The 22,282-nt window shown below is 39.8% G+C and overlaps 1 pseudogene; it reads left to right on the top strand.

Annotated features, from left to right (window-relative positions):
• The first annotated feature begins 1,049 nt into the window (after nucleotides 1–1,049).
• LOC128491454 (synaptic vesicle glycoprotein 2B-like) lies at nucleotides 1,050–22,199 on the top strand (annotated as a pseudogene).
• Nucleotides 22,200–22,282: the final 83 nt, after the last annotated feature.

Raw genomic sequence — 22,282 nt, forward strand, 5'->3', positions numbered from 1 at the left:
GGGACGGGGACATTCAGCCCGTAGCTTATTGCGCACCTCCTTAGATAACGGTTTGCGCAGCCATTTGTGAATATATAGCGCAATGTGCTCAGGAGGAGCCCATTCCGTGGCTCTGGGATGGCGCATTGTGGTGGGGTCGAATAGGGCAGAACCGGAGGGGTCTACGACCGGTAGGTCCGTAGATGTAGAGGCAGAGTGGGGGGTAACCGAGGGGCCTCCGGAATGATGGGGTTCATTAAGAAGGGGTTCCTCCACCAAACACTCACGTACGTATCGTGAGTCTAGAGTCCTGGACGAGGCCAGGTTAAGTGACGCCTCAGAATTATCAGAACCCTCTGCCTGCCATTCGTCTAAAATGGAGAGGGGTAGTTGGAGGGAATCCTCATCCCCAGCAGCATGGTGCACGGAGAGCAGGGAAGGGGCAGGAATTTTCGGGCGTTTGGCAGGAGCCTTGCCCTTGCCCGCTGAGGCACTGTTGCCCTTCCAGGGGCGTTTAGAAGATCTAGTCTCCTCCTCGGACTTGTCAGACCCAGAGTCTGAGATGACATTAGAAGGAGCCACCGGGGCTGGAGGTGGAGGAGGGGCTGACTGGGGTATAGATGCCGACATTTTAGAAATGAATGACTCCACAGAGGAGGAGAATTTGGAATCTAGCCATGCCATGAAGGCGTCTTGGCTCGGGGCATTATCCTGGGACATGATAGGATCACAGGGGCTCAGCCTGATGTATATAAGGATATGAGACAGGGACTCAGCCTGCCGAAAGCCAATGTGATAATGGCCCTCAATATATATGCGCAAAACAGGGGCTCAGCCTGTATAGTGTGACAGGGGCTCAGCCTGTCTGAAGCCAGAAGCAATAGAGGCTCCAACAATAAACTCTGAGGCACACAGAGAATAAAATTCAGGGGCTCTGAAATAGAGAAACCTGCAATAAAAAACAGATGAATAGAAATGACAAACGAGTAGAAAATATAAACAGACTGAAAATAAATCATAAATGGCGACCAAATCATGAAAATACCCGAGATCCGGACGCCACCAAAAACATGGCCGCCGAAAACGGCATCAAGGAGTCAAAAAAGGAAACCAAGATGGCCGCCCCCACAGAAAAACCGCGAAATATCAAAAATGGCAGCGAAATCTCGCGAGGCGAGATCTCCCCGTCAAACCAACATGGTGTGAGGGAAAAGAGCACAAGAAAAGCCCGCGAAAACGGCGAAAACCGCCGGTAGCGGCTCCACCAGCACAGCGAAACGGCGGCAGACAGAAACGCCGACAGCAGAGTGAAAAACCAGAAAGTGTGGTACTGATCCTGGGGGGGGGGGGGGGGCGGTGCTAGTGGAGAAAACAAAAAGCCCTCAGGAGAGGACTAAAATGACAAGGAATAAAGCCTAGGGAATCATTCCATAAAAGGCAAGAAACATACAGAAGACACAGTAATGGATAATATATCAAATATTATTAAAACAGAAATCTGTAATAAACGAATCTGACCTGTCACTATCGGTGAGCAGCAAAGAAAGAGGAAGTGGAAGGACTGGCTAGGGTGTATATACCTTGTGGTGTATGCCTATTGGTTGTTTTTTCTTTGTCAATGTTTCTTTCTTTGCTGCTATTGGTGAGAAGTAAAGGAAGATATGCAAAATAGGAAGCCTCCTGTCTTGCCTTAAAATTATGTTTATACTGAGACGTAAGTACAAAACAGCTGGTGCACACAAAGCCTTCCCAAACATGCCTATTAAATTGTACAGTTCCAAGTAGACCAAAATTCACTCATAACTATAAATAAATACTGTAACACCTACTTGGGGAACTAATAAGAAAGAAACAATATACTGTTCACCCACTCAGTGTATATTTTATTTGAAATAGTATGCATGGAAAAACATGTCTTGATTGTCAGTTCTGGTATACATGTATAGAAATAATAAAATATGATCTTCTCCCTGTGCAATGTAACAATGAGCATTGTATTCTTCAAGGGAACAGCACACCACGTAACATCCTTTCATTTGTCTACATACCGGCAGGTTTAATAGTGTACCTTGGGATGATGCTTGGAGCATTTGTGTGGGGTGGTCTGGCAGATAAACTCGGAAGAAAAAAATGTCTTGTCATCTCACTCATCATCAATGCAGCCTTTTCATCCATCTCCTCCTTTGTGCAAGGTTATGGACTGTTTCTCTTCTGCCGCCTTATATCTGGGTTTGGGTAAGTATTTAGCTTGTAAGCCAATGACATTACATATGACATCACATACTTTATAACCTTTAGCATGTGTTGCTTATTAGACAACCACAAGAACTATATTTACTAAATAGACATTTGTGATTTGTGTAAGTCAAAATTTTTATGTGATGCCCTACTTTTAATGCCCTGTTTAACCACTGTACAGTACTGTGCAATATAAAGTAATAAAAATACATATTAAATATATTTACTTATTTAATATGCTAGTATGCTATTTCTTATTTGCAACGTTATTCATTAAAATATTAACAATGTTTCTTATAACATTAATAAAATGTGATTTTTGTTCGTTTTGGTTATGTGTAGCAACACACCTAAACCCATGAGCATTTCCCCTGTGGTTTATAGCTCTTTGCTTGTTTTGTTTTTGTGCAGCATTGGGGGGTCCCTTCCCATCGTGTTTGCCTATTTCTCAGAATTTTTAGCTCGTGAGAAAAGGGGGGAACACTTGAGTTGGCTCTGTATGTTTTGGATGATTGGAGGAATCTATGCATCAGCAATGGCTTGGAGCATCATCCCACACTATGGTAAGACACTTTTAAGCTCTCAGATGTTATCCTGTTAACTTCAGAATTGTTAACTCCAATGCTATAGGTCCCGTACTGTATTAATCTAAGAAGAATGGATTAGTCCAAAATTGCTTAAGTGTTGAGAACCAAGAATGCCAAAAGAATAAATGAATTGGTAGAATGTAATCACTGTAGAGAGAATGAGAACCACACAAAAGTTGTATCCCAGACAGAAACAAATGAGAGGATGTGGAAGAACAATATGGCCACCTGCTTCAAATACATATAGATCAAGATTGGCTAGCAGCAATATTTGACAAAAAGCCACCCTTGCCTGCAGGTGACTATAGTATTAGTAGGTTGTTTGAGGAGGCCAAGGATTTATTGGTGAGTAAGAAGATGTGGTGCAAGCAAATGGCTTGCATGCTTGTTAGGACCACAGTAGCAGAGGGCTTCCATATATTCAGCACCTAAATTTATTACTTAGTGGTTAAGGTGGGCCAGGACTGGATTGAGGATTAAAATTGGCCAAAGTGTGGTACAGAAGAAAAACTGCTTCACAACTGAGATTGAAGAAATATAACTAACCAGTACAAAAACAGGGTATAGCTAGTGTGAGCTTCCCACTACAAGTAGACATTGACCTGACATTATGTGATTCTTAAAATCATTGTCTCACAGTTTTTCTTTAGTCCCATAATCAGAGAATAACTGGGTTATTCTGGAGGGTCTCTAATTGATTCTATCCTACCTGTTTATAGGATGAAAGGCAGATTGTACTCTAAAAGGTCATATTTTATTTGCATAGTTACTCAGGCAAGCATCATGGTCTGAAATGGGTTGAATTTCAGCCATGAGCTGTTAATTTAATTAATTACCTAATACTACATTAGACTATCCCATCCAGATATTGTATACATGCCCAACTTGGGTCACATCTGAAAAAGAAAGTTGGCCCTTTAGCTATATCAGGGATGTATTATATTTAGTACTGTCATTTTGAGAGATTTTCTACACATAGATACATGAAGTAGTCTCCTCAACACATTCCATGAGCATTGTACAAAATATATTTAGCCAATTAATCCCACTTAAACATATTTCAAACTGGGAAAATGAGAAACAGATTTGTCTCATACTCATTAAAACTGGAAATAAAGTCGGTTTGTATTTGTATGGTTTATTTTATGTTTGTTCTCACAGGCTTCTGTGCACATGTCAGAGTTAGTATTTATAGAAAGTTAAACTGTGACATAAATGTTGAGTCTATATATGATAGCTAAAGCCAAAAGCATTGGCTACACACACTGTGTCATAAATCATATATTTTTTTTTTAGGATGGGGCTTCAGTATGGGGACAAACTACCATTTCCACAGCTGGAGAGTGTTTGTCATTATTTGTGTCCTTCCGTGTACAGCTTCTATCATTGCAATGAAGTTTATGCCAGAAAGTCCACGCTTCCTACTTGAGGTGAGAACAATCCCTTAAATTACCCAATATTTAGAATATAAAATGTAGTTTTGCAACAGGCATATGGTAAAAAGATATGGTGATCCAAGGCACATTTACTGTAAACTTCTACAAAATATGCTCTATTTCAATACAGACTTAGTAGAAGTCAGCATGGTTTTGTGAAAGACAAGTCTTTTCAAACAGACCTAATAGCATTCTATGAAGATGTCAACAAAAACATTAATCTAGGAGTGGCTGTTAATGGAAAATGTTCAAACTGGACCCAGGTATTTAGTGGGGTACCTCAGGGGTCTGTCCTGGGCCCTCTTCTTTTTCATTTGTTATTAATAATCTCCAATATTGCTTTGAGAGCCATGTCTAAGTGTTTGATGAAGACACAAAATTAGGTAGGATAATACAGACTAAGTTTGATGTTGCTTCTCTACATGAGTAATTAGAAAGAGTGGGAGACTGGGCAGGCAAATTGTAAATTAAGTTCCATACAGACAGAGTTATGTATTATAGGAAAAATAATAATCCAACATAAATGGTACCTTTCTTGAAAAAACTACCAAGAAGAAGGATTTAGGAATAATAGTAGAGAACAGGCTTAGCAAAAATTCACAATGCTAGTCAGCAGCTGCAAAGGCTAATAAGAAATTGGCATGTATACAACAGAGTATTCATTCACAGGAGGAACATATCAGTGGTAGGACCTTTCATTAAATATGCAGCTTTATTCAGGGCAACTGTCATTTAAAAGGACATTATGGAGCTAGCTACAAAATTCCAAAATTAATAAGGGGATTGGAAGATCTTAGTTTTGAAGAGAAACTAAAAAGGTTTTAGAGGGAGTATTCTAATGTTGTATAAATACGTGTGAAGCCATATAAAGATGTCTCCAGTGACCTATTCATTAACAGAAATGTACAAAGAGCAAGAGGTAATCCTCTGAGACTGAGAGTGAATATTTCAGACAATAAAGGAAGGGGTTCTTTACAGTAAGGGCAATAAAGGTATGGAATTGACTGTTAAGACTATCAAATACAATGGATGCCTGCATAAATCATTTATAGAGTAATATAGTATATAGTAATATTTAAACCTTAAATAATAAATATTCATATTTGCTTTTTTGCCTTCTTTTGGATCAGAAGCAGGAAGGATAGGTAGAAGGGTTGAACCTTATTAGAAACTATAGGAACTATATTAGTCCAATCCAAGCCATACCAGAACAGTCCTAAAGTCAGCAGTGAAATTGAAGCATACAGCGAGTGAAATGTCAAGTGAGGAATAAAGTGGTTGCCTCTCATTTTACGGTAGGTTTAAGTGTTCAAGTGCCACAGCTATCTCCAACATGTTATAATCAATATTACAAAGGCACTTGTAATTAACAGCAAGATGTGTGGTTCAGATATAACAGTAGCATTTTTATTTGGACTAATATACAGATGGGTAAGCATGATGAAGCTTGGATGATACTCAAGAAGATTCATGATACCAACATGCGGGCAAAAGGAGAACCAGAAAAAGTCTTCACAGTAAGTACTTTATTTCACCGTCACATCTACTGGTAACCTAAGAGCATGGTCTGCTATATTTTCATTGTTTTAGCAGATTGTATTTAATTAACTTTCTTCAAACCAGTTTTGCAACAACTTAATATTGCCTCTTTGTGCTGTAGTATGTTGTTTTTTTGTGTGGGCATCATATATATATATATATATATATATATATATATATATATATATATATATATATATTCCGTTCTCACCCTTTTGGGAATTTGAGGGTTCTGCAAGGTATCTTAGCTGTTCCTAGCAATGAACTCTTCTGGACGGAGTGTTCTGATGTGGTTCCTGGAATCTTAGGAGTCACAGCCCGAGTGCTCATATGATCACTGGAACCACTTTGGCCTTCACTCTCCCCATCTTCTCAAGTTCTTCTTTCAGGTCCTAGTAGTTCTCCTGGATCTCCTACTTCTTCTTCCTGATGTTGCTGTCACTTGGCACTGATGTCTTATGGTCCTTGTCTACAGGGCCGGCCGAAGACTTAACGCTGCCTGGGGCGAAGTTTAAAATGCCGCCCCCCCCCGGCGTCGGCGGGGGGGGCGGCATTTTAAACTTCGCCGACGCCATAATCTACCCCCCGGTACTTACCTTTGAACAGTCCTGCAGCGAGTCTCCCTGCTCTGCCACGGTGCCAGCTTGTAATGCTGAGCGCCGGAAATTGACGTCACTTCCGGCGCTCTGCATTACAAGCCGGCACCGAAACCGAACAGGGAGACTCGCCGTAGAGGAGAGAGAGAGAGAGGGGCGCCGAGCGGGTAAGCGAAAACCACTCGGTGCCCCTCTCTCTCTGCTCCGCTTCAAAAAAAAAACAAAAAAAAAGCGCTTGGGGCGGCAAAGTGCCGCCCCTTCTAAAGTGCCACCTGGGGCAATTGCCCCAGTCGGCTCCATTGTAGGGCCGGCCCTGCTTGTCTACCACTACTATGTCAGGTTGATTGGCCAGTAACTGTTTGTCCGTCTGGATCTAGAAGCCCCACGGGATCTTAGCCTTGCTATTATCCACAAGCTTCTGTGGAATCACCTATTTGCACTTGGGAGGGTTTAGCCCATGTTCCATTCAGATGTTCCTGTACACAATTCCAGCTACCTGGTTGTGCTGTTCAGTGTACGCTGTTCCTGTGAGCATCTTACACCCACCACTATGCGTTGGACTGTCTCAGAAGCCTCTCTACACAGTCTGCACCTTGGGTCCTATCTGGTGCGGTAGATGCCTGTCTCAATGGATCTAGTGCTTAGTGCCTGCTCTTGTGCTGCTATTATCAATGCCTCAGTGCTGTTTTTGAGTCACTGCCTCAGTGCTGTCTTGTTCAGCCACTGTTATGATTTACCTATGTCAGCAACCTCAGCTATTTTCTGATGGTACATCGCATGCAGGGTCTTGGCGTGACATGGTATTTCCTCTACTTAATCTTCCTTCCACATCTCTTGCTGGTTCAGGCATTCTCTCAGCAGCTCATGTTTGAGTGCCACCTTACTGATGTACTCTCAGACACACTGGGTTTCATCCATGACAGTGGTGTTGAGACTTACCAGACCCTGCCCACCTTCTTTTCAGGGGTTTACAGTCTCTGAGAGGTGGAAACATCTGTACATTGTGAGGAGCTTCCAGGACTTCACATTGGCAGCTTCCATGTCCTCCTTTGGCCAGCTCACTAGGCTGGCAGGGTATCTGATGACTGGCAGAGTGAATGTGGTGATGGCAAGAATCTTGTTCTTATAATTGAGTTGGCTCTTTAGGATCTACCTTATCCTTTGATGTTACTTGTATGTTGCTTCCATCCTTGCCTCCTTATCGTGGTCCCCATTTGACTGTTGGATGCCAAGGTAATTGTAGCTGGTCTGTATGATTCATATGCACTCTGCTGGTGGTTTCATCCCATCAGTCTTAAGTATCTTCCCTCTTTTTACTACAACATGTTAGTGTAAATTCGTGTCAGGTTGATGTCTTCCATGTAGATGAGGTGGCTGATGGTAGTTCCACTCTTGAACCGTATCCAGTCCTTGTGATTTGCTGGCTGAGGGGGTTCAAGACTATAGAGAACAGCAGGCGGGACAGTGCATCACCTTGGTATTTGCTGCACTTGATGGTCATTGGGGAATTGTGCTAGCTGTCATGAGTTGGCTTCCAGTGTTATCTTCCAGACTCAAATTGAGTTGTTGATGAAGGTCCTTAGTGTCCCTTTGACTTTGTATTCACAAAGTGTCCCTTTGACCAGGCATTCACAGATTAATGTGTGTGGAATTAAGTTGTAGGCTTTCTTGTAGTCAATTCAGACTGTGCTCAGGTTAAAACTCTTCCAAATGGGGCGCACATCCACATAGGGGAAACAGAGATTTTTGAAAAAAATAGTGTGACTCTGTATGCAAATGAGGCTTAGCAGTATTGCAAGTAAGTAGTGCACTCACATTTCCAAGGACATAAATGCGCTCATCATAAAATATTCTTTAATTCTTTGTAGCTAAAAAATATAAAAACACAGCAGCAATGGCACAGTATCACTTGGTCATGTGGATAAGGTAAAATATTGCACTTACAACAGAAGAAATGTACAAAAGCGTGTACAAGGTAATCAGCTTTTAAACCAGGCACAGGAAAGTCCACCGTCCAGCAGCAAGAACTTCCCAATATATCCCTCTCTCTCAACGCGTTTCACCGGACAACCGGCTTCCTCAGGAGATGAATCAGGATTTTCTTTTGCAGCTTGCCCGAAGATCTAACATAGACCACCTTCCTTATGACTCAACAAATCCAGAGTGGTCTGGTTAGTCTGTGTAGAATTTGAGTCTTGGGTGACTGCTCTGTCCATGGGCAACTGGTGCTTGGAGCCTCTGGTGTTGTTCTCATTACCCTTCTGAGCTGTGCTTATGTATTGGCCCATATGGTCCTGTAGGTTGGTGGCTATGATGCCTGATAGGACTTTCCATGTTGTGGGGAGGCAGGTTATTGGACGGTAGTTGGAGGATGTTGTCTTTCATAATCAGCGCTGTCCTTACTTGTGTGTCCTTCCCAGTCTGGGTGGGAGCCTGTTGCTAGCAGGTGCACTGCCAGGGGTTGACATACTGCTGTCAGTTTCTTCAGCCAGCAGGTTTGGTCATGTCAGGGTCCGAGCCCCGGACCATGACAAAGCCACCAGATCAGTGCTCATTTACTGTGCCAAGTGTAGCGTCCTTTGTGAATTTCTTCTGTCTACAGTTACCAATCCTGGCTATTCCATTGACCTTGCTGCCTTCTATTGTCCCGACCCTGGTCTACTTAACGGCTTTCCCGATCTCCTGTGTACCGACCTTGGCTTTGTTATTTGACCACGCTGCTCTCCGTGAGCCTGAACCTGGCTTGTATACTGGACTATGCTATTCTCTGTTAACCTAAACCCGGCTTGTTTACTGGTCTACGCTGCTCTCTGTTTACCAAACCCAGCTCCGTATACGGTCCTCGCTGCTTTCAGTTCCTGTTGCATCTCGCCTGGTGTGTTTTTTCTGCATAATGGACTCCTCTCTCTCCCGAAGCCTTACAGGTCATTTCTGGGCCAGGTGCTGTCCAGCTGTTCATGTTATTGATGCTGCTTCTAACACATCAACTTTGAGGACAAAATGTTCACTTGCTGCCTAATATATCCCACCCACTGACAGGTGCCATGATAAAAAGATTATCAGTGTTATTCACTTCACCTGTCAGTGGTCTTGGCTGATTGCTGTATATGATCACTATGATAATATATTTGACACAAATAAATGACCTATTAGGATATTTCTGGATTGGGACCCTTTGAAAGAACTCATTAGAGCTGGCATTACTGTAACATATGATATGACTACTAAGCAAAGTAGTTGCTTATGAAAGTTGTTATGAAGAACATTCCCTAGAGTGGGCTACACCTTAGGGCACCTCCAATGTTCATATATTAACATGCTGAAAATTACTACCGACTGGCTGGCAATTGAGTTAAGGATATGACAATGCTGGATGAAAAACACTCCTTGAACTTCTTGTTTCCGAGCAAACTTTATTTAACTTCAATTAATCAAACCAAAAGCACATACCAGAGTAAATGCATTGTGTAGCACTTGCATATGTTTGGATGACTGCCTCTGTTTCCCTTCTGAGTAAAAATGTGGTTCACATTGTGTGTCTAGTTGGGAAATCCATCCCTATGCCCTGCTGCCTTAGCACTGACAAATTTCACTGACATGCTAGAACAAGGCAGGTGGCGTCCCAAGTTCATGGTACAACTTGCTACTTGGGCTGACCCTAGGATTCTAAAGCAATTTTCACAAAAAATAAATATGGATAACTTTAAAACAGTACATTTAATAAAATAAATAAAAAAAACAGCACAAACAATAGCAGTTTTCATGGCTTGATTACATTTTATCTCATATGCAATGCTTCCCTTAAATGTATTTGTTACTTTAAAAGTTTAAGAATAACCTTTTCCTTAAACAATCATACTTGCACAAAAAAAACAGACATAGAAAAAATGTGTAACACAGATTGGGCATAAATAAGTGGATCCTTTTTATTTTCATTTGAACAGGTTTCCCATATCAAGACACCAAAACAAATGGATGAATTTATAGAAATTCAGAGTTCCACTGGAACATGGTTTCAGCGTTGGTTTGTCAGGATCATGACTCTCGTTAAGCAGGTAGAGTAACACATGCTAATCATTATCAGAAAAGCTGTTGGGCAAATTATTCTCTTCTGTGGGTCATACAAACATTGGCATTTATTTGGCCTGTAATGAAACCTTGACCATAAAGTTCATTTATGACCCTAGATTTGGTAAAAAATCCAAAACTGCTTCCTAATGTAAACCAAGTATACTTTTGCTTGCAATGTCCTGTAAACAGATTGATACAATTTCCATCTCTTTTCTTTTTAGGTATGGGAGAACATGTTGTTTTGTTTCACTGGACAGTTTCGGAGGAACACTGTATTTTTGGCTGTGGTTTGGTTTACAATGTCATTAAGGTAACCCGATTTACCTTTTTTGTAAGTATTAATGTTTCCACTTATGTTACAGGCAAAATAATGATACAAGTTGTCTCTTGTTCTTAACAGTTACTATGGTCTTACTGTGTGGTTCCCCGATACAATCCGTTACCTACAAGACGAGGCTTATGCAAGCAAGGTGAAAATATTTCACGGTGAAAAAGTAAATAACTTTGAATTTAACTTCACTCTGGAGAATCAAATACACAAGGATGGAACTTATGAAAATGACAAGTAGGTGAACTTCAACTTCAGAAAAACAGTGTTCTACTCAGATTTAGTTTTACAAGAAGACTTTATACTTGGGTAAAAAAGGCATTTTAGAATTTGCTCTATGGGTATACCTTAAACTTAACATTGGCAGGATCATGACAGGTCAAAGTTTGTGTCTAAACTACCCCTTTTTAGGGGTGCTTTGGGTGGCAAAGAGGTTTGTGTCCCCTCTGCTCCTATTATACCCATATCATTGATAAACGTTTCCTATAAAGCCTTTTAATTAATGTATTCATCCTTTTTAATATATATGTATGCTTTTATGTAATATGGATTTTTATTGTTCACATCTGGTCCTTGGGCTGCAGAATTTTCCACAAACATTCCATGCCGGCTAAGAAATGCATTTCTCCCGCATTGATATATTTGCGAAATCTCAGCAATACACCAAGGATACTGTTTTATTTATTACATTTTCTATACTGCTGGTTGTAATACAAAAATATACAGAGTGCCTACCCTATAGTCACAGATAATATTTTTTTATTACCGTATTTGCCTGAATATAGGCAGCACTTTTTCCCCCCGCTTTAAGTCTTTAAAGTGGGGGTACGGCCTATATTCGGGGCCTAGCGCAGGAATGCGCAATTCGTATCGCCCAACGACTGGGACATGCAGTTCCGGGAGCTGGGAAGGCAAGGGAGGTTGTCTAAGCGCATCGTGCAGACGTTCACCGGCTGCGGCGATGTGCATAAACAACCGCCGCTGCTGGCACATCTGCTCGATGTGCTTTAACAATATCCTTTGCCGGGATCCCTTGTGAATTAAAAATGTCCCCTAATTTTCAGCCGAACGGAAGGAAGGGCAGGAAACAAAATTCATTGCCTGAAAACGAATGGGCATAAGACTAACTGAAAAAATTGGTTTTTGGCCCATTTGCACTAGTCTACAAATGATTTATGATTTTTTTTATTTTCTAAAATAGTGGCGTACTTTAGTACCATATAGTTCGAAATAGTTGGTTATATTTTTTAATCATCAAAAGAAAAATACAAAATAACATTGTCCGACCCGTATAAATAAACACAAAAATTCCCCCAAGGAATATTACTCACAGAGGAGGGAGCATGACATGCGCACATAGCATCAAGGGTCAAACATATAGTAAAAAAAAACTTACAGGTGAAGAACTAATGGATACATATTTATTCTTGTAAAACAAAAAAATACATAAAATGCAATGCTCACAAAGTGGAGCGGTGAGCAGACTTTTCATAGCCTCACAAACATAGCCAGAAAAAGTAGTAGTATAATAGTCCCTTCAGATTTCTCAAAAGCCGCTGGTAACCCTCTGTAGGCTGTGCTGTTACTCCTCTTCCTTGATGTAATCACCAACACGTTTCGCCTGCCAATCAGGCTTCTACAAAGCGCTGACATGCATAGTATTCATTCTCTCTCTCCCATGATATTTCTTATATAATGATTATATCATTATATTATGTAAAGTATAGGCATCAGAATAAAAGAACCTTTGAAACTGCAGGTGAAATCTCCTTATTCTGAAAAGAAGACTGACTGTAAGAAGGCGCATGCTTTTGGACCGGCTCTTCTGGGGGTCTGATCCAGGCTGCCATTATTATTTGGATTCCGATTTATATATTTGTAGATCAGGAATCCGAGCGGGCAGCAGCAAATACAAAATGACACAAGTGTCACTGATGCTAAAATAGCAATCCATTTCACATCCAGTTCATTTTGGCTGTTCTTTGGAGGCGTGCTTGGTACCCTCTTCAACTTGCCGTAATCATCATGCCGATTAGCAGGCAGAGGAGCAGGACAGACTTCTGCAACCAGCAGAAATACGAACAAAACTACCAGCTTCATCTTCCTTCTTCTATCAATCCAACAAAGTGGTGGCCTGAGCCTGTGTCCTGCACACATACACCCAGCTTGCTTTTATTGCTTCACAGAGCTATGAGGTAACAACTGCTGTTAAAGCTTTAATCTTTGCAACTTAGCAGACATGCACAAAATATACTGTTTATTTTTTATAATATAATTTTTCACCGCCGCTGCTGGCACATCTGCTCGATGTGCTTTAACAATATCCTTTGCCGGGATCCCTTGTGAATTAAAAATGTCCCCTAATTTTCAGCCGAACGGAAGGAAGGGCAGGAAACAAACTTCATTGCCTGAAAACAAATGGGCATAAGACTAACTGAAAAAATTGGTTTTTGGCCCATTTGCACTAGTCTACAAATGATTTATGATTTTTTTTATTTTCTAAAATAGTGGAGTACTTTAGTACCATATAGTTCGAAATAGTTGGTTATATTTTTTAATCATTAAAAGAAAAATACAAAATAACATTGTCCGACCTGTATAAATAAACACAAAAATTCCCCCAAGGAATATTACTCACAGAGGAGGGAGCATGACATGCGCACATAGCATCAAGGGTCAAACATATAGTAAAAAAAAACTTACAGGTGAAGAACTAATGGATACATATTTATTCTTGTAAAACAAAAAAATACATAAAATGCAATGCTCACAAAGTGGAGCGGTGAGCAGACTTTTCATAGCCTCACAAACATAGCCAGAAAAAGTAGTAGTATAATAGTCCCTTCAGATTTCTCAAAAGCCGCTGGTAACCCTCTGTAGGCTGTGCTGTTACTCCTCTTCCTCGATGTAATCACCAACACGTTTCGCCTGCCAATCAGGCTTCTACAAAGCGCTGACATGCATAGTATTCATTCTCTCTCTCCCATGATATTTCTTATATAATGATTATATCATTATATTATGTAAAGTATAGGCATCAGAATAAAAGAACCTTTGAAACTGCAGGTGAAATCTCCTTATTCTGAAAAGAAGACTGACTGTAAGAAGGCGCATGCTTTTGGACCGGCTCTTCTGGGGGTCTGATCCAGGCTGCCATTATTATTTGGATTCCGATTTATATATTTGTAGATCAGGAATCCGAGCGGGCAGCAGCAAATACAAAATGACACAAGTGTCACTGATGCTAAAATAGCAATCCATTTCACATCCAGTTCATTTTGGCTGTTCTTTGGAGGTGTGCTTGGTACCCTCTTCAACTTGCCGTAATCATCATGCCGATTAGCAGGCAGAGGAGCAGGACAGACTTCTGCAACCAGCAGAATTACGAACAAAACTACCAGCTTCATCTTCCTTCTTCTATCAATCCAACAAAGTGGTGGCCTGAGCCTGTGTCCTGCACACATACACCCAGCTTGCTTTTATTGCTTCACAGAGCTATGAGGTAACAACTGCTGTTAAAGCTGTGATCTTTGCAACTTAGCAGACATGCACAAAATATACTGTTTATTTTTTATAATATAATTTTTCACCGCCGCTGCTGGCACATCTGCTCGATGTGCTTTAACAATATCCTTTGCCGGGATCCCTTGTGAATTAAAAGTGTCCCCTAATTTTCAGCCGAACGGAAGGAAGGGCAGGAAACATACTTCATTGCCTGAAAACGAATGGGCATAAGACTAACTGAAAAAATTGTTTTTTGGCCCATTTGCACTAGTCTACAAATGATTTATGATTTTTTTTATTTTCTAAAATAGTGGAGTACTTTAGTACCATATAGTTCGAAATAGTTGGTTATATTTTTTAATCATCAAAAGAAAAATACAAAATAACATTGTCCGACCTGTATAAATAAACACAAAAATTCCCCCAAGGAATATTACTCACAGAGGAGGGAGCATGACATGCGCACATAGCATCAAGGGTCAAACATATAGTAAAAAAAAACTTACAGGTGAAGAACTAATGGATACATATTTATTCTTGTAAAACAAAAAAATACATAAAATGCAATGCTCACAAAGTGGAGCGGTGAGCAGACTTTTCATAGCCTCACAAACATAGCCAGAAAAAGTAGTAGTATAATAGTCCCTTCAGATTTCTCAAAAGCCGCTGGTAACCCTCTGTAGGCTGTGCTGTTACTCCTCTTCCTCGATGTAATCACCAACACGTTTCGCCTGCCAATCAGGCTTCTACAAAGCGCTGACATGCATAGTATTCATTCTCTCTCTCCCATGATATTTCTTATATAATGATTATATCATTATATTATGTAAAGTATAGGCATCAGAATAAAAGAACCTTTGAAACTGCAGGTGAAATCTCCTTATTCTGAAAAGAAGACTGACTGTAAGAAGGCGCATGCTTTTGGACCGGCTCTTCTGGGGGTCTGATCCAGGCTGCCATTATTATTTGGATTCCGATTTATATATTTGTAGATCAGGAATCCGAGCGGGCAGCAGCAAATACAAAATGACACAAGTGTCACTGATGCTAAAATAGCAATCCATTTCACATCCAGTTCATTTTGGCTGTTCTTTGGAGGTGTGCTTGGTACCCTCTTCAACTTGCCGTAATCATCATGCCGATTAGCAGGCAGAGGAGCAGGACAGACTTCTGCAACCAGCAGAAATACGAACAAAACTACCAGCTTCATCTTCCTTCTTCTATCAATCCAACAAAGTGGTGGCCTGAGCCTGTGTCCTGCACACATACACCCAGCTTGCTTTTATTGCTTCACAGAGCTATGAGGTAACAACTGCTGTTAAAGCTGTGATCTTTGCAACTTAGCAGACATGCACAAAATATACTGTTTATTTTTTATAATATAATTTTTCACCGCCGCTGCTGGCACATCTGCTCGATGTGCTTTAACAATATCCTTTGCCGGGATCCCTTGTGAATTAAAAGTGTCCCCTAATTTTCAGCCGAACGGAAGGAAGGGCAGGAAACATACTTCATTGCCTGAAAACGAATGGGCATAAGACTAACTGAAAAAATTGGTTTTTGGCCCATTTGCACTAGTCTACAAATGATTTATGATTTTTTTTATTTTCTAAAATAGTGGAGTACTTTAGTACTATATAGTTTGAAATAGTTGGTTATATTTTTTAATCATCAAAAGAAAAATACAAAATAACATTGTCCGACCTGTATAAAAAAACACAAAAATTCCCCCAAGGAATATTACTCACAGAGGAGGGAGCATGACATGCGCACATAGCATCAAGGGTCAAACATATAGTAAAAAAAAACTTACAGGTGAAGAACTAATGGATACATATTTATTCTTGTAAAACAAAAAAATACATAAAATGCAATGCTCACAAAGTGGAGCGGTGAGCAGACTTTTCATAGCCTCACAAACATAGCCAGAAAAAGTAGTAGTATAATAGTCCCTTCAGATTTCTCAAAAGCCGCTGGTAACCCTCTGTAGGCTGTGCTGTTACTCCTCTTCCTTGATGTAATCACCAACACGTTTCGCCTGCCAATCAGGCTTCTACAAAGCGCTGACATGCATAGTATTCATTCTCTCTCTCCCATGATATTTCTTATATAATGATTATATCATTATATTATGTAAAGTATAGGCATCAGAATAAAAGAACCTTTGAAACTGCAGGTGAAATCTCCTTATTCTGAAAAGAAGACTGACTGTAAGAAGGCGCATGCTTTTGGACCGGCTCTTCTGGGGGTCTGATCCAGGCTGCCATTATTATTTGGATTCCGATTTATATATTTGTAGATCAGGAATCCGAGCGGGCAGCAGCAAATACAAAATGACACAAGTGTCACTGATGCTAAAATAGCAATCCATTTCACATCCAGTTCATTTTGGCTGTTCTTTGGAGGTATGCTTGGTACCCTCTTCAACTTGCCGTAATCATCATCCCGATTAGCAGGCAGAGGAGCAGGACAGACTTCTGCAACCAGCAGAAATACGAACAAAACTACCAGCTTCATCTTCCTTCTTCTATCAATCCAACAAAGTGGTGGCCTGAGCCTGTGTCCTGCACACATACACCCAGCTTGCTTTTATTGCTTCACAGAGCTATGAGGTAACAACTGCTGTTAAAGCTCTAATCTTTGCAACTTAGCAGACATGCACAAAATATACTGTTTATTTTTTATAATATAATTTGGTGTTTGTTTTGTAACTACTTATAGGATTTTGAATGCATTCATCAGTATAATATTACAGCAGATTCAAAGAAGGCATATAAAAGTAGTGATGCAACCGCAACATTGTGGGAATATAGTGAAGGCCCCAGTTAGTGTGAAGCATGCTTCTATCACCACGGCTACCAATAAGTTGTTCCTGCTGAATTGGTTTATGTGGTGATAAGGTAATTTTCCAAACTTTACACAATTATTTGGGAAGGTGACAAGGAAATGGACATCATGTAGCATTAATAAATTTGTCAACTAAACAGGCTGTAATTTGTGCTCTGTTTGTCAATCAGTGGCATTGTGAGATATTTAATTTAAAGTTTATATACCGTTGTATAAAGTGTATATAGAGTGAGGACAGTATATATAGAGGCTATGGATACTATGCACGTCAGCACATTGAACAGGCCTGATTGGCAGCCGAAACACGTGAGTGTGATTACAGCGATTATCCAGAAACTGGAGGAGTAACCGAAACACGTCCAAGACATTACAAGCCCCGTTTACTAATTCATTTCTGGCTATGTTTGTGAGCCTCTGAAAGGTGTGCTTACCACTCCAATTTGTAAGCCTTACATTTTCATTTTTTTGTTTAGGAATAAAAAATATATATCTTATTTTGGATTTGCCTTGAGTTCTTCACCTGCAAACTTTTTACTATATGTTTGATATGTATGTTATATTGGTCACCCTATATTGATTATTTATTTTTACAATTTGTACGTTAACAATCCTCCTTGCCGGCACTTCCCACGGCGGAAGTGCCGGAAGCGGAAGTTGTATACACGTATTGCGTAGATGTCCCCCGCCGGCCCGTCAAGACCCCGGGGAGTCTGCACTGGTAAGTCTGGGGGGGGGGCACATCTTGGGGGCAGAGTGGCAGCATATCTCGTGGGAGGGCACATCTTGGGGGCAGAGTGGCAGCATATATCGGGGGGCACATCTTGGGGGCAGAGTGGCAGCATATCTCGGGGGAGGGAAGAGTGGCAGCATATCTCGGGGGTGGGCATAGTGGCATAGTGGTTTTTTTTTTATTAAGAAAATTTTTTCTTTAAAAAAGCACCTAACTTTTAGGGTGCAGACTATTTTCGGGTGCGCCTATAATCAAGCCAATACAGTAATTATCCAACATCGACACCTGGTGGAGAGTAGCAGAAAGTTAAAATTAAGCACTTGATTACAAAAGAAGCTAAATAAAAAAAAAGTAAAGGTTTCATTTGCAGGGGCTTAATTATATCAAAATATACTATGAGTCAGTGGGATAATCATGTACAACGCAGAAAGCACAATAACTGGATCCATAAATTAACTAAAATATGTATTGATCAATAAATAACTTAACACACACAGACTTTTGGATAGAAAAGGCTGTGATATTTTATTGGGAATAACAGTTAGTAAGCATATATTAACCTATCATTACCAGTTTACATTAACATAAATAAATGATTCACCGGAACCAACCATACTAAAAAAACAAATTACCCCAGTCAACTATCTGTTGAGGACTCCTGCCATCCAATAAAATGACCACAACATAAAATAATAATTAATTAGGGGGAGAGCATACCTTACTCCCCTCTTTTGCAGCTTATAGCTCTTGACTTGGCAACAGTCCGTCTCTGCACCCTTATTAAAAAATCACCTTGTTTTGCTGCTGTGCTGCCAATACTCAACATCCTACCTGTGAGATGACCTCTAATCTGCCCAGTACCTTAATGTTACTGCTTGGGTGCAGGACTAACACTGTGCCCCGTTCCTAATCTGCCTGTCCCACAGTGGCATAGCCTCTAATTCGCCCAGCACATTAATTTTACTGCTCAGTTGCTGTATCCTCCTAATCTGCTTGTTCCCTAAACACTGCACCTATAAAAAGCTATTTTATTGAATGAATTGAATGAAGGTAGAAAAACGTACACCTTTCACTGTAACTTGTAGGGTTGTACCCAATTCCTTCGAAACTATAAAAAGTAAGTGAAATGAACTAGTCAATTTTATTAGAGAGAGACCCCTGCTTTATATTTTAGAGACCCATTGTACAGTTAGCAATTTCTTCAGGGATCCATATTGCTCATCTGTGCTCCTTGTACTTTGGATGGCTCTTGTTCTCAATCCTACTGAAAAAAACAAAACAAGAACCAGATACTTCCAGAAATAATTTGTTCAACCAGCATTTCTGATGACATTTTGAAATGGCATTTTTAGATAATGATATAAAATTATTTTTCAGGTTTGTCAAGATGAAACTTAAATACGTCACATTTGAAGACTCAACCTTTAATGAATGCTATTTTGAAGACGTGACTTCCAGTGGCACTTACTTTAAAAACTGTGTCATAGAGTCTACTGTTTTTTATAACACAGGTAACCAAACGAGGCATTTCCAACGTTATTCTGAAGAAAAAATGCCTTCTAGTTTAATCTGACATTTGAATAAAACAACTTTAAACTACATATAATAATTATACTTTTTTACAATGTCTTCACCAAGTTCCATTATAAATGTATTGAAACCTGTGGGGTTTCAACTTTCATCGCGGTAGCTATGGCCAAGAATAATCATGTAAGATTTTCTCATAGACATATGTGTTTCGAGCACCACTATGTATGGCATAATCATTTTTGGAACCAACAAGATCATTGGAAGCAATAGTAAATAATACAGCTGATTAAGATTGAAGTAACATTTTTCCACTTGATGTTACCATTTACCAATTACAACGTTTATGCCATTCCCTCAAAATAAAATAAAACGAATGTTATAAAGTACAACTTTTTTTTGCCAAATTGTACAATTTAATATACATAATACACATATGCCATTATGATGAGGATAAGCAGTTCTTCTTTATCGGGCAATATGTATATACCTTTGGAGAAGCCATCTTACTTTCTGGCCCTGAAGATTAGCATGTTTATTCCTCCATATTAAGTAATTCCTTCCCTATGCTGGAAGCTGATGAGTCTTGGCATCGGTAGAAAGTGGGGATGAAAAAGAAGGTTTCCTAAAAGGAAAATAATTTGATACCATCTGCCCATGTGCTTTCAGCCAAATATTTCCAAAGGAATCCCATTAATTAAAAAAAAAGTTATGTTATCATATGGGACATTTGCTAATTAACATGTGTTACGGTGTCTTCTTTCAGATCTCTACAAGGACAAGTTTATTGACTGCACATTTATAAACAGCTCCTTCTATAGTGAGAAAAAGGGATGCCACATCGACTTTGAAGAAGATAACGATTTCCTAATTTACCTGGTCAGTTTTCTTGGTAGTTTATCGGTGTTACCTGGTAATATCATCTGAGCTCTTCTTATGGATAAAATTGGAAGGATACGAATGATTGGTAAGTACAACTGTTTCTTTGTAACTGAATAAAGTGAATCATTTCAAATGATGTTTAAAACTACAGAAACATGATTTTCAGCATCCTGATTGTCTGTCTGTGGTAAGTTTTATTTTGTCTTTTAATGTAATATCCTCTCAGGTGCGTGTCTGTATCTATATGACTTTTCGTTTGACACTAGTTTATTTGAATCAGCGCGGCCAACTTTTCTGACCACCTCCAGTCCTTTCTCAAGATATATATATATTATGGCAAACCACTACTAAGACTGAAGTGGTGTCTGAGATTTTACTATAAGTGTATAGTCTTCTAGGATAGGAATATATGCTTGTTTTTTTTAGCATTTACATAAACAAAATAAACAAATAATAAAACAAATCTTTACCAATTTAAATAAATGTGATTGTCTCAAAGGCGGTCTGGCAGTGTCTTCCACCTGCTCTGCTCACAAATTACTCCTCCGGGTCTAGGGTTAGCCTGCTCTTTATAGCCCTTAATAAGCCCTAATCAATTAACTGGACTTTTCATTACACAGACACCCTGTTAGTGGGATGGAGAACGGGTCCAGCCCAGTCTTCTAGATACGCCACCCCAGGACCCAAAATACACAGAATAAGACATAGCAAATATTATACTATACTCTCCCTGGGGCCGTACTTTCCCCCTATACAGTGCAGGAACTGTAACACTCAGGGTCCGAAATACACACTGTTTAGGACTATACCTCTCACTCCATATGTCACCATATCTATATATATATATATATATATATATATATATATATATATATATATATATATATATATAGATATATATGCTGTTTCACTATTTTTCTTTGATCGTTAAATGTCTCATTGAAGACCATTTTATGATGGGTTGAAACATATAGGAATATAAGACATTTGGTATTGTAAAACATTTTAATACCTGTGGGACTAGGTTTCTTTTTCAATTTTAACACTGACAGGTTAAATGCTAAAATGTATTTCCATACCATCTGTTAAAACTGCATAGTTACTGTTCTTCTGTGCCCTGTTTGTAGCTGGGTCCATGCTGATATCGGCGGTTTGCTGCTTCTTCCTGTTTTTTGGTAACAGCGAGTCAGCGATGATTGGCTGGCAGTGCCTCTTTTGTGGTACCAGTATTGCTGCATGGAATGCCTTGGATGTAATCACTGTTGAGCTGTACCCCACAAATAAAAGGTAACATGCCCAGTTATTTTGGTGTCTCTATTATATTGCAAAATTATATTGTAATATTCTATTGTAATATTCTATTGCAAACAATATGTTCAAAGCTGGACTGGGATGAAATATAGTCCTGGGTATTTAAATCACACCAGCCCAAGTGGTTAAATGCTCCAATTGAAAAAATAGTCCCTCAGTACAATAGTTCCTGGGCATTGCTCCATATGACCTATGGCCAGTTTAAGCAGGTAAACTTGAAGGGTTAGTCAGGAACACAACACTGTTTGGTTATCTGTCTGTGGATACATTTTGCTTCTTCTTTGTGATATGTTTATTTCAACCACTGCGTAGCTTCTCTTTGACAAATACCATATACCAAGTAGGGGAGCAGACCTGTATTAAAACATTTTTTAAAATATTTCTTCCACAGAGCAACTGCCTTTGGAATCTTGAATGGTCTCTGCAAGTTAGCTGCTATCTTTGGAAACTCAATTTTTGCTTCATTTGTTGGGATCACAAAGGTGGTCCCTATTCTTCTTGCATCCACTGCTCTTGTAGGAGGAGGCCTTTTATCCCTTCGTCTGCCTGAGACTCGAGAACTGGTCCTCATGTGAAAAACTGGAATGGTCATTGACATTTACTATGTGTGGATTTCTTGCAATGAACAGGTGACCTGTTGGTACTCATTGACAGAGAATGACCTCTGGCTAGAGCCAAGTGATTCATACCAACTACTAAAGTATTCA

This window comes from Spea bombifrons, chromosome 4 (genome assembly GCF_027358695.1).
Source record: "Spea bombifrons isolate aSpeBom1 chromosome 4, aSpeBom1.2.pri, whole genome shotgun sequence".
NCBI classification, from domain to species: Eukaryota; Metazoa; Chordata; class Amphibia; order Anura; family Pelobatidae; genus Spea; species Spea bombifrons.